This window comes from Dermacentor variabilis, chromosome 6 (genome assembly GCF_050947875.1).
Source record: "Dermacentor variabilis isolate Ectoservices chromosome 6, ASM5094787v1, whole genome shotgun sequence".
In the NCBI taxonomy this organism is placed as follows: Eukaryota; Metazoa; Arthropoda; class Arachnida; order Ixodida; family Ixodidae; genus Dermacentor; species Dermacentor variabilis.
In genome coordinates, this window is record NC_134573.1 from 174,493,068 (window position 1) to 174,505,541 (window position 12,474).

The 12,474-nt window shown below is 45.7% G+C and overlaps 1 long non-coding RNA gene across 1 annotated transcript in view; it reads right to left on the minus strand.

The window, feature by feature from the left end:
• The window catches only part of LOC142584448 (uncharacterized), a 105,182-nt gene extending 94,054 nt beyond the window's left edge, over positions 1 to 11,128 (minus strand). The window contains exon 1 of the long non-coding RNA XR_012828791.1: positions 10,999 to 11,128. This is a non-coding gene — a long non-coding RNA (uncharacterized LOC142584448). The remainder of the gene's footprint in view (positions 1 to 10,998) is intronic.
• Positions 11,129 to 12,474: the final 1,346 nt, after the last annotated feature.

Here is a 12,474-nt window from a genome sequence, read left to right on the forward strand (position 1 = left end):
ATGCCGTCCGGCCCAGCAGCGGACTTTTGGCGACATGATGCAATTGCACACTGGAGCTCGCTTAAAGGGAAGCTGAAACGGTTTTCAATTTCCATGAATTGCTGGGATTGGGAAGAACAGACCTAATAATTTACGGTTCCGAAATTTTTTTCTTCGTTTTGTTAATATATGAGGCGGAAATCGCTTTCTAAATCACCCCCGCGGACACGCCCCCATCGCTTCCCGGAGCACCGGGTGAGGTGGTTGCCAGAGGAGAGAACCGGCGAGAGTGACGTCACGCGCGGGGACCGAGCTGCCGGACCGGCGTGCTGGCATGTGTTGGCATGCCTCTTTCCGTCCCGCGCTTTACTGAACGACGCTACGAGAGATTTGCCACGGCCGACGACGCTCACGTTTGTTTTCTTTTGCGATTTTCGTAAACTGTTCTTTCCTTCGGTGCTTCGTGAGTGCCTACAGCCAAGGGCGCCCAACATGCCCTCGTTCTGTGCAGCATTCGGCTGCGCGAACACAGGCGGGCGAGACGATGTGGTGTTTCACAGGTTCCCAAAGGACAAGAAGCTTGCAGCGCAGTGCGGTGAGGAGAGATAAGTTCGTGCCGACGAAATCAACTGTGCTGTGCTCGGACCATTTCCGCGATAGCCGGATAGCCTTACGACAAATGCGGAAATGCGTTGTTGCTAGCGTTGCTATACTCCGTTTCATACATCAGGTGCAACGCTGTGGAGGCTTGACATACTTCTTGCAGTGGCTGCGTTCGCATTTAGAAAAAGTTCGGTGTTTCTTGACCCGATTTTTGAGAAAATTTTTCATATATAACCTCAGTTCTGAATGAAAAAAAAAAGAATTTACCCTTAGAAACAATACGGCTGCTAACACGTTCTTTTAAATCAATTTTCTTTTCGGCATTCTTTAATTGCATCCCGTCGCGGCAGCTTCACGTGCATGCTCGCGCGACCAAATGCCGCTGGCACGCTGTGAAGCATATACGGAAACGCGCGCAGTAATAAATTTTGGTAACCGGACTTCGTGCGTAGCTTCCACAGCGTTGCACCTGAGGTATGAAATGGAGTATAGGCTTGCCTAGTGACATTCGACGTACGCTTGCAGTTATTGTGTTCACCACACGGCGGTGCTAAAACTGCCTAATATCTTTATGTCAACAATAGCATGGAGCACGCATACTGATTCTTGATTGAGCCACAATCCCAAAGTCGTCGAACCATAGTATGAGTATTGCACATATAATATCTCTGGACATCTCTGGATGTGTATGATAAGCAACTCCCATGACTGTACCTCGCAGCACTGCATGTGCGCGCTTTGAACGCGGCACTTATGTTCGCGATCGTGTATCAACACTAAAAAAACCACGGGACTTTAGACAAGCAGCGGCAAGGTGCTTGACATCGCGGAATTGCACCCGTGTTTACAATTAAATGAGAAGTTAGTGCTTCGGCATTCTTCCAGCAGCAAGTTCCCAGTGACACACTAGCGCATTTTTTCTCCCGTCGTTGGAACGTGCAGCTACATGAAAAAAAAAACAACAACATACGTACCAGCTAAGATTTCCAACGTGCGAGAAGGTGCACACATCGCTCTCGCTTTTGGCACACTCAACATCGTCGTTACCGCCGTTGCCGCCATCGTTTTCCGTATCGGCTGTCGGTTCGAACATGTACGGCGAAAATACAAACTCTCCGAGACAGCGAGAACGTTCCATAATGCTTACAACTCAGCTATGAAGCCAGAACAGAACAGCGTGCTTACGCTCTGAAACGGCGGCGCCGACCGGCGACTGCCGCGAGTGACGTCACAGCGGCCCCGACCAATCACGGGCAACAGCGGCGTTCGCGCGATACCCTGAGGCGCTGGTGCGCGTTTTCATGAAAAAAGAGTCGTTTGCGCTTGTTTCCGCCCTTTTTGAACCAGATATGCGTGTTCAGGGGACTCAAAACTGTAGAATGCCGTAGAGAACTCATTTTTTTCGAAAAGTGTTTCAGCTTCCCTTTAATGTGAAAGTGTGATCTAATTGAGGATGTTGGGCCCAGTAGCAAGCAGTAATTTTTCGCTTAGCCAACTCTACTGAAATATCAAATTCTGCACATTGGGATGAAAAAGCAGATCTCGAAATAAGCTCACAAAATTCATCTGCAACTATTATTTCACACGTGTCCCGGGCTACAGCGAGAGCACGAAATGGGAAGCTTTGTGTTACAGGTCCGCTTAAAGAACGAATTACAAGAAAAATTCGTGGGACAGGCGTGTGAGGAGACAGCGTGCCGCAGAAATCGCGCCAGCGCCGTTTGCCTAAGCTTTCCATTCGTCTGCGCATTACATTGTGTATTTTCTGAGCGTTTCTGTATGCTTCCAAACTTCCGCTCCGTCGGTAAGCTCTTTCGGATCGGCGTCGGATGGCTCTTAGGTGTTCATATTCTCCGTCAACTGCAGCATAATCTTTTGGTATTGGGACCTTCTTTGTGCATATGTTCATATTATCCTGCAAAAATCCTGTAAATTTTTCCACTGTTGCATGTTGGTTAACTTGATTCGTTAGGCGGTACCGAAAAGCTTGCCAGTTGGTTAGTCTGCTGTAACGCCTGATATCATACTGCATGCTAGGGTGGTTAACAAGGATGGGAAAATGATCACTTCCGCGCGTTTCCATATCTGTTGTCCATCCCACACCATTCACTAGATCATGTGAACACAGGGTAACATCTATGCAGCTTGAGTAATTATATCCACGAAGGAATGTTGGCGACCCATCATTTAAAACAGTCAAGTTGCATTTATCTATGGCGCACTCAATAACATTACCCCGTGCATCACAATGATCACTGCCCCAGATGATGTTGTGTGCGTTGAAGTCGCCACATATAAATACATTAGAATGAGCTATTTTGAAGATATCCACTAACGCTTCTACTGAAACCCGGTTTGAAGGTTGTAGATATAGATTAATCACTCTTATACAGAGCTTGCCAAAGGATACTTTACATGCGATGAATTCCGGGAAGTCTGAATCACTGGACTGAATTTGATAAGATGGTAGGTCCTTTCTGACGCACAGGAGCACTCTGCTAACATTACCTTGACGAGAAGTCTTATATATCACATAATTCGAGAGGCGAAAGTCGTCAGTGATTCCCGTCTCCTGAATGCAAAGTATTGGGAAGTTGTATTGTACAAGCAGTTTACGAAAGTCAGCGCACTTTCTTCGAAGACTGTTGGCATTCCACTGAAATATGGAGACATTTTTGTAGCGGTTATTCATGTAGTGCCTGCCGCAGTTTCGGCCCGGATTGTTGACACAACAGTGCTTCTAGAGGCAACAAGGCTTTTACTTCTGGTAGGTTGTTTGCTTCGGGCAAAGCAGATAGGATTGCCTTAAGAGCTGCGAAAAGCATCGGCAAAATCAGTTGTGTCACCGATGCTGTGGTATGTTCGCTATTAGCTGTATCTGTTCGGTCGCTGTTTTTATGTGGTGCTCTGAGTTTTCTGGTTTTTTGGATAGTTACGGTTACCTTTGACGACGATTGATTAACAAGACATCGGGTGAAGATTCAACGAGCCAGGCGCCTTACAGGTACGACATTTCTTTTTTGAAGACCTGACTATTACCCTGCCGCTACGGTGGTCGGAAGCCGAGAACATCGTCACGAGCCTTATGCTTGTCCAAACGTAACAAGCCATATGAATGACGCTACGGGCCGTAATGAAAAGCCTGGAGCCTTGCAAGCGTCACAGAGCTTCATAAAGCCGGCACGTTTGGTTCTCCCCAACTCAGAATCAACTTCAGCGAATTCAGGAATGATGGCTGATGGTGAGGCCGAGACCAAGAAACCTCGCCTAGAAGACAGCAAGTACGATGATAGAACATCGACTTATGAGCTAAGTGATGAAGAAGAGATGGGTGAAGATGCACCATTTACTGTGGTCACATATAAGAAAAAGCGAGCCGAAGGCATTCCGGTTGTCTTTCGCCCAACAAGTGAAGGTGCTACTTTTTGGCAAGTAAATCCAAACCGAGTGTCTGCCGAAATAGTTTCTGCTGCCAAAGAAAAAGTACAGTCTTTCAGGACGACCAGAGATGGAAGTTTCAGTGTCAGCGTTGCTTCCTTAGCATCGGCGAAACGCCTTTTGATGCTCTCAAGTGTAGGCGGCCTGGAAGTCAAGCCATTCATCCCACAGTCGTACACGCGAAACGTTGGGAAAGTGAAACATGTGCCTCTGCAGTACACAGACGATCAACTCCTAGACTTCTTGAAAGACGCAGGAGTTATATCAGCACGCAGACAGATAAGGTATTCCCGCCAAGAAGATGGAGCAGTGAAGTCATATCCACTTCACACGGTAATCCTGACTTTCAGAGACGACCGCCCTATTCCTGGAAGAATTTACTTGGGTTTCACCAGTCACCCTGTCGAGGAATACCTAGGACCCACACTTCGCTGCTATAATTGCCAGAGATTTGGGCACATGGCGAAAACCTGCCGTAGCACACGTCGATGCAAAATCTGCTCAGAAGACCATGACCACAAGGAGTGCAAGTCACTTCTTCAACCTAAATGTGCAAACTGTGCGGGGCACCATGCCGCCTCCTTCTCAGGCTGCCCACAGAAAAAAGCAGCGGCACAAATGCGTCGACATGAACTAATTCATGGAAGACAACCGCGACGCAATGAACCCGCACCAAACCTCGAGATCGTGCATCCAGTGCCAGATCACCCACCTCAGCGGGCACCGGAACCACCACAGCCAAGAGCACCAACAAGATATCCCTCCTCTAGAGAACAACCAACAGTGCAATCAAGAGACCAATCAAGAGGATCAGAGTCAAGCGCCCAGTCTTATGCATCAGTGCTACGGAAAACCACAGGACAACAGGCAGAAAGTAATACACAAGAAAGCTCCTGTTCTCGCACACATTTCTCTCAGCGACCTTACGCATCTACTGCAGAAGTAACACCAGCTAATAGCGACCACCTGGGCTTCTTTAACGTCCGCCTAGATCTAATTACACGGGTGCCCATCGAAATGCGACCGCCGTGACCGGAATTCGATCCCGCGTCCTCGTGCTTGCAAGCCCAACACCATAGCCACTAAGCAAACGCGGCGGGTGTTGGAACCTGGTATTGTTTCAGATCGTATCGCGGTTGATAGGTGGCGTTCAAGCGGAGAAATTGCCGGCAACTTTTGCAAGCCTTGGTCCATCTACAGCAAACACCCCACCTCATCCTCGGCTGCAATAGTATGTGGTATGACCTGTAATTGTGCGTTGGAAGAAAGTAGTGGCTTGCAGGATTTCTCTCAACCCAAATGTGCCGAAAATTTAAATTATTTTTCACTCACCTTTCACTTCTTCATAATTATACGGCACTAACAGTGGTGCTGACGTGGAACCCTTCGAAAATTGCGCCGCACTTTCGCTCTGGGTATTACAGGCATCTTCATCTTTTCTTCAACGCCAGCCTGAAATGAACACGAAAGTCTCAAGCGATAAACGAAAGTGTGCGCGTTATCGCTTTCAGACAGAAAACATTTGCTCAAGGCCGTTTTCCCAGGTTGGAATGATGCACCGCGCTGTCTCGCAACTAGCTCATTTTCGTACCCTGCTCTTCAGCGTGAACAGGTGATGGTTTCGCCGCAAAACAAAAATTAATTACATGGGAACAGTCATTAGCTCTGAAAAATTGCCGTGTCAACGGCTCCGAGGGCTCATTAGCATAATATAGATTGGGTGGAGAAAACTAATAAAGAGAAGAAAAAGACGTGGCGTAAACCGAGCGTGAAAGATTCGCCGTGTCCGTTATCGATAATCGTGGAGCCACGCGTTGCTTCATAGTCGTCATGCGAGGCTCGGTCGCAGAGCCAAGCGAGTAAATGTCTGTTGAACTGCGATCTCACGAGTGGTCGAAGGCATACCTGAACTAAATAACTAACTAACTAACTAACTAACTTATTTCATTTTGTTTATCATATCCTTCGGAATGTTGAAACAAGTATGTCGACGGCACGACCCATTCTTTAAGAGAGAGGGAAACGAGATGCGAAAGGCGGGGTTGTAATCAGAAGACAATCCTCCAGTTTACTACCCTACATTGGAAAAGGGGCAAGGAGAGCCGGAGAGATAAAAAAAAGAAAAGCAAGTGCAATGAAGGAAGAGAGAGAGAGAGAGTCAAGATTTAATGATGTCAGCAATCATGGGGACGGACGCAGCCTCCCTCCGCCTACAGATGGCCGAGATCCCCTGGGTCTCAGCGGCTGCCTCGGCTAGCTTGATGGCCCAGACCTGGTTTCGTTGGTCTGAGATGAGCAGCAAGGTTTCTCACTGCTGCCAGTTTTGAATTTTGCGGCCCTCGAAAGAAGCCGCATTCAAGCATGCTCATAGAATATCTCGAAGGTCCGCCCTACCCTTACGTAATTTACATAGATCATTGTATTGCCCTGATCATTGTATTACTTTCTGCGGGCAACCGGGCTGGGATACATGTTTGTTTGCAGGAGACAGCAGGCCACCGCCTGTTTTTTGGTAAGCTCAGGCGTGCTGGTGGGTACTGGTTCCTTGCCAGCCGATAGCAATCAATCATTTCTTTGTAGCTGACCATGCCGTCTCCTATCGTTCCCGGCGGCGCCGGCTCTCTTGCTCGGCGAGTAAGTCATCGAGCTACGTTGTGAGCAGCCTGCGATCTTTGAGTCGCTTTTAATTCTAGCTTTGGTGGAGGCAACCGGTAATGCTATGGATGGTTCCATTGCAAGTTCGGGGTTGTCCTTTTTCACGGTTCCTCTCGCGAGGGGTTCTCCGCCCGCGTCTACCCCTACGATGGACAACCCGTTGGGTCCTCTATATTCCGCGGCCTCTGCGTAGGCCATGCCCTCTACGTCATGGTATTTGCGCTTCATGTGGGGCGCCCTTGCTTCTCGTCGGTATTTGTGGTGCTGTGGGTGCATGTTCTTTAGTGGTAGGGCAGGAATTTAAAGTTCGTCCTCGTCTCTAGGAGAATGCTGAGTTTCGTGTCGTGTTGCGCTTCGTAGTGAATATTGAGTTTCCGTAGATGTGTTGCCACGTGAGGCTCTGCGAATCTTTCGTATTGGGCAGTGGTGTACGGCTCGATTAGTTCGTCAAGCGTATTGTGCAGCCCCAACTCTTAAGAGTATGTCGTTGGATGTTGTGACTGGGACGCCAAATTTAATACTGTCTGAACGCTCGTCTGATGTCGCATTCAATTCCGTTTTTTTTTTCTGCCACGCCAAATGTTAGGTACGGTGCCTCATAGACGACGCGGCTGATGACGAGAAAGAGAAAGAGAGAGGAAGAAATTGCATACACACGCACACACACGTATAAAAGAAGGCGGTTATTTAAGAGTCGTTCAACTAGGTTCACTTCCTCACGGAGAAACTTCACCAACAGCTTCGTCGCCCCCAACGTTGAATCGTTGCATGAGTGAAATGGGTGAAACCAGTGCTTCAGCAATTATCAATCGAGCCTCTCTGTAAAATATCGCATCTTGTTGCAGCTGCCGCTAGAATCACGTTGATAGATTTCACGAGTCGTGATTGCGCATGTCAGTGGTTCTCAAACGGTCTGTGGTCGCTTGCTTATCCGTCAAGGTAGCCAACGAAAAGAACTTTGAAAATTATTTGTTCCGGAATAAACAATGTTTCAGGCGTGTGTTCTTCGTGGGATGAAATCTTAGGCCCTAGCATACTCGTTGGTCCGCTCGCAAATGGCCTCCAAAGTTTGAAGGAAATTTAGTTTGCAATTGCCTGAACAATGTTACATACATCACTACGTCGTCAACCGTCTATATAAGTTGCTATGTGCTACCTTCATTATAGAGCAAGTTTGCAAACAAACAATAAACTGTTATCTATTACATATAGGGCATTTATATGCAAAATAGGCTAATCCTGATATAAAATATATATGGTTGCAGAATAGTTTGTATGATGCCTGCAAGCAATATGTACTTGTGTACAGTTGGAGAGACAAATCCTGAGAGTTGGCATTTCCCTGCCTTCGTGTTCTCTTATATGCCGCTCCCACCACGTGATAGCCCATTTTTTCCAGTCTGAGGTCAGTGCAATCTATGTTTTTGGTTACAAGACCAATGCCGTGTTTTATGACTATAGTCTTGAAAACTGAAGCTATGCCAACCGCCAATTTCATTGCTTCACTGGTACTTCCCTTATGCTTACCTTTCAAACTTTCTATTGTTACCTAACCAAACGAAGGTTTCTGACGCCGTTAAGTTGTTTACGCTTTCTATTCATTCAAATTAAGCATAGCTCATTCAGGCACCAATAATATTATCCTTTAAAATTTCGTTTCATTGAATTTCTTGCACCTTCGAAAGAATGAAAAAGGACAGCGGCAGAAAATATTAGGAAGTTTCAATTTTTTTCAGTGAATTTTGTCAAGTATACAGGATGTGGACTCAATTTGAGACCCTTTTACAGAAACATCACAGTTGGGAATATCAACTAATTCATCGTTGACATTCTTGGAAACCACCTATCCGGACACTTGAAATGTATGCGTGATGTGTGTAGTGTGCAAACAATAACAGAAGTGAACTAGCTACGTGAAGACATACCGAGGCACTGCAAGAGCAAACATCCAGCCGTCTTATTTCCGACTTCTTGTACAAAAACACTGTACAGATATACAAACTTGCACTGCAGGTCCAATCAGAAGGTCTTCAAAATGTTTGTGACGCAGCTTAAGTATAATAATTTTAATGAGTTCTTTTGATTTTATGCAGTATCTTCGTCGTGCACAATTGTGCGCATAGCACCCGAAGGGAATAGTTATCTTGTTTGTTAAAACTTATACGAACAATATTTATAGTACACTAGCCGAAAGAACCAAAAAAAAAGAAAGATCAAAAAGGGCACAGAGGAGGTAGGGGGTGCATCGCCTATTATCCTTTGGCCCGCACTCTAAGCGACGTATTACAGGCCTTACCAGCTCGAAGCTCGTACTAAGAGCAAACCTTTGAGCCGATTCTCACTTGGCACGTACAAGATATGCTTGCCTAAGGCGTCACCGTCTTCACAATATGATTCTGACTGAAAATACTCTCAGTACTCTTCTCTCATTTACCACGCATACATTGAAGCAAGGGGTTTCGTTCGCAGTTTAAATGACGAAGACGTGACGGGCGGGATAGCATCATTAAGCGAGAGCTCGAATAAAACCATTCTAGAAGGTCAAATAAACCAAAGCTTCTGTTGAACCCACAACAGTGATAAACGAGTTTACGGCAGGACGAGGGAATGAAGAAGACAATTATGGCACGATGACGGTTCAAATTTCCCGAATGCAAGATCGAATCATCAATAAGGACAAGCCAGCTTAAATATATTGTTTTTTTAAATATTATTATCCAAAAAATCATAGTGATGGTAAGCGTGGCCATATTATCAGTGACAAGCACTACGAAATCTGCACGAAATAATATTAAGTATAGTGTCGCTGTAAAAGAAAATCAATGCATAAAAGTTCTCTACACCGTTATAGTCTAATTTTAAATCACAATGAGCTAATATCTAAAAGGCATGAAGAAAGAAGCTCGCAAGGATTCACTGTCGGGTTAATTGGTTCATTATCAAAGAAAGAACAGCGCTTGAAGAGGAGACACAAAGGAGCAACCACACACATAGCGTAGTGTGTGTAATTCCTCCCTAGTGTCCCGTCTTGAAGCGCTATTCTTTCTGTGATAATGAAGAAAGAAAATGTATTCTTTTGTGCATTAAAGCAAACGACAACTATAACGCATGGGGAGAAACAAGCTATGAGACCGAGAGAAAAGCAAGCAAGAATCACCGTGGCTTAATCTACGGAAGGGTCGCGGTCTTGCTTCCCGAAAGATATTTTTCGTCTGAGCTCGACATTTTGACATCGTGTCAGTAGGACGAGGCAACGCACGAAGGTTCGCTCGCTGGCCCCACTTAGCAACACCGCAACAGAGGCCTCCTGCGATGAGGGGAACCGGAAAGGTCGAGGAGAGAACAGAGATCGCTCCATCATTGTCACCGATGACCGATGCAGCGCAAACAGAAACCCGTGTCGAAAAGGTCAAGCGAGCCACCAATAGCGAGCCTTGGCTGCGGTTGCTTCAGCTTCCCTAGTTAAAAGTATCAGTGGTGGAGCTGTCATCAATGAGCCACGCTTCGAACCACTTCGTACGCAAGTTTTGGTGGCCACTGCTGGAAGCCACGGGAGCGACGTCTGTCTGTACAGCACGAAAACGGCCGCCCCCTTTATCGATTGTTCTGTTTCTCATCTTAGCGAACGCTAAGCTGCGGCAGACAGACAACGTCGCAGGCATCCGTGGTCAACGACACTTTACACGAGAGAGAAAATGACTAAAACGGCCTTGCTGTAAATTTGCCTTCGTTCTTTCGTTGCCATGTAACTGTAAAGACAAATCGTTTGATGAACACATCTTTTTTTTCTTGAACTGTTCACGGAAGACGTCATCTAACTGCGACATACGAAACCACGTGGGCACATTACGGAACTCAAGCCAGTTACCCCCTCCAGACTCATTTACTTCGTCCCAGTTGCAAGTGCTTGGCACGTGAGAAATGATATAAGGAACCGCTGGAGTTAATTCTAGGAAAAACAGAGGTTGAAACTCCAAATCCAAGCAGAGAATGCTTAACTCCTCCTGCAACTCCCACAACCTCTCGCGAAAGTACCAGAACGGGAAATAAAGAGCAAAACAATCAGCGCAACCGATTTATGTTGTACGTCTGAAACACTGCATAAATTGCAAAAGAACAAAATAACTGAAAACGAACTCATTCGTGGGAAGCACTGTAAAGACAAATAAATAAATAAATAAAACCCCTTGATTCAAGTAATCTTTTCTTGCAGCACACGGCTTTCATTCTTTATCTGTTCTTATTTTTGTATAGGTTCTGCCGGGAACATTTTGTGACAGAATCTTTGGAAGTCCGTGGAAAAATCAGAGAAAAAAGTCATACCTTGTTATGAAGGTTGATCTTTTCTGAAGCTTTTTCGAAGATTTTCAGTGGTGCCCGAAAACTGGATGTTGCGATCCTTTCGGTTTCCAAAAATATCTCGAGTGGAATGCAGAATCTAGCAGGAATCACCATCGTTCTAGAAACAAAAAAAGTGAGTGAAGCCTAACCATACAAATTGAAACTTGGCTGCACGACAGATGGTTATTAAGGTTAGAGAAAGAGAGTAAGTTTATTTCTTTCTTCTTTTTCGAAGTTGTACCGAGGCGCTTTATCCATCCTATGATGCGAGATTGCCATATAGTCTGAAAAAGAAAGTTGACTTATCTTGTACAAGGGTGTCTGCAGGTACAAAACTTCCTAACCATATGTTTTACGAGTTGAGCCAGCTAGTTCGCGAAAAGGACGAACTCTTTTCTCAATATAGCTTATAATGAAGGAGTACTGCGTTAAGAAAAAAAAGGGCGATATGTTGTTGTTATTGTTTTTTTCTTCTTGCTAGCGGCAGCGTGAAGTGACGTGATATCAACGAGAACAAGAACAAATGCGAGCACACTCGCACGCAAAGGTTATAGAAGGAAAGACAGTTATCTCTGGATGCCTGGAAGTGAATTCTCTCTTTCTCCGGCGCTGCTAGAAGTCAGAAACGTTCCAGCTTCTTTCTATTCTTTCTCCCCCTGCCCTGGAGGCACGCCTGCAAGCCATGCGTGTCTTACGCTGTCTTAGACCCAATGCGTCATTCTTCACACACACCAGGGTTGTGTGAAGTCAGGAACGTCCCAGCTGCTTTCTGTTCTTCAAAGGTGTGATTTAGAAGATTACGCTGAACTCGATAGCTAAATCACATCACGGAAATACCAGTAAGGTCAGTCTTTGACTGAATGTATGCTTGGTAAATTAGAAAACACGTTACAAAAAGGCAGAATTGCTGGCGCCGCCACTTCACAGTTCCCGAGTTAACTGCGTGTGACGTTCTAAATTTGGACAGCACCAGCTTTGGGCTTGTCACCTGTTTATCTGTATACGAAGATCACGTTCCATTCGAAGGGGACCAAGGACTGAAGGCAACGGGATTTGAGAACTTTTTAGGAACAACGATTGACTCCGAACAGGTGCAAATACATGACACATACATGACAATCTCCTGTATTTTCTGTAAAGTCTACGAATTTGGACTCGTTTTGCGATATTACGAATGTCCATCGAGTATTACGAAAAATAAGATCTCCTCTCGCAAAATGTTTTGCTCGTCACTCTCGGGCAATATTATTGGAAGTCTTGTGATTGGGAAAGTACACAAGAGGGATACCTGCTTTAAGCAAGCTTATTCACATGTTACTCCATACCAACTCTACCTTCATTGGCGTAGGACCACATGTACTGACTTGAGACTTTTCAGTCCCACACGACAGAGTTCACTTTATGAAATACATTTCGCGAAACAAATGTGCGCCCCAAAAGCCGTCGCCAAACGCTGCG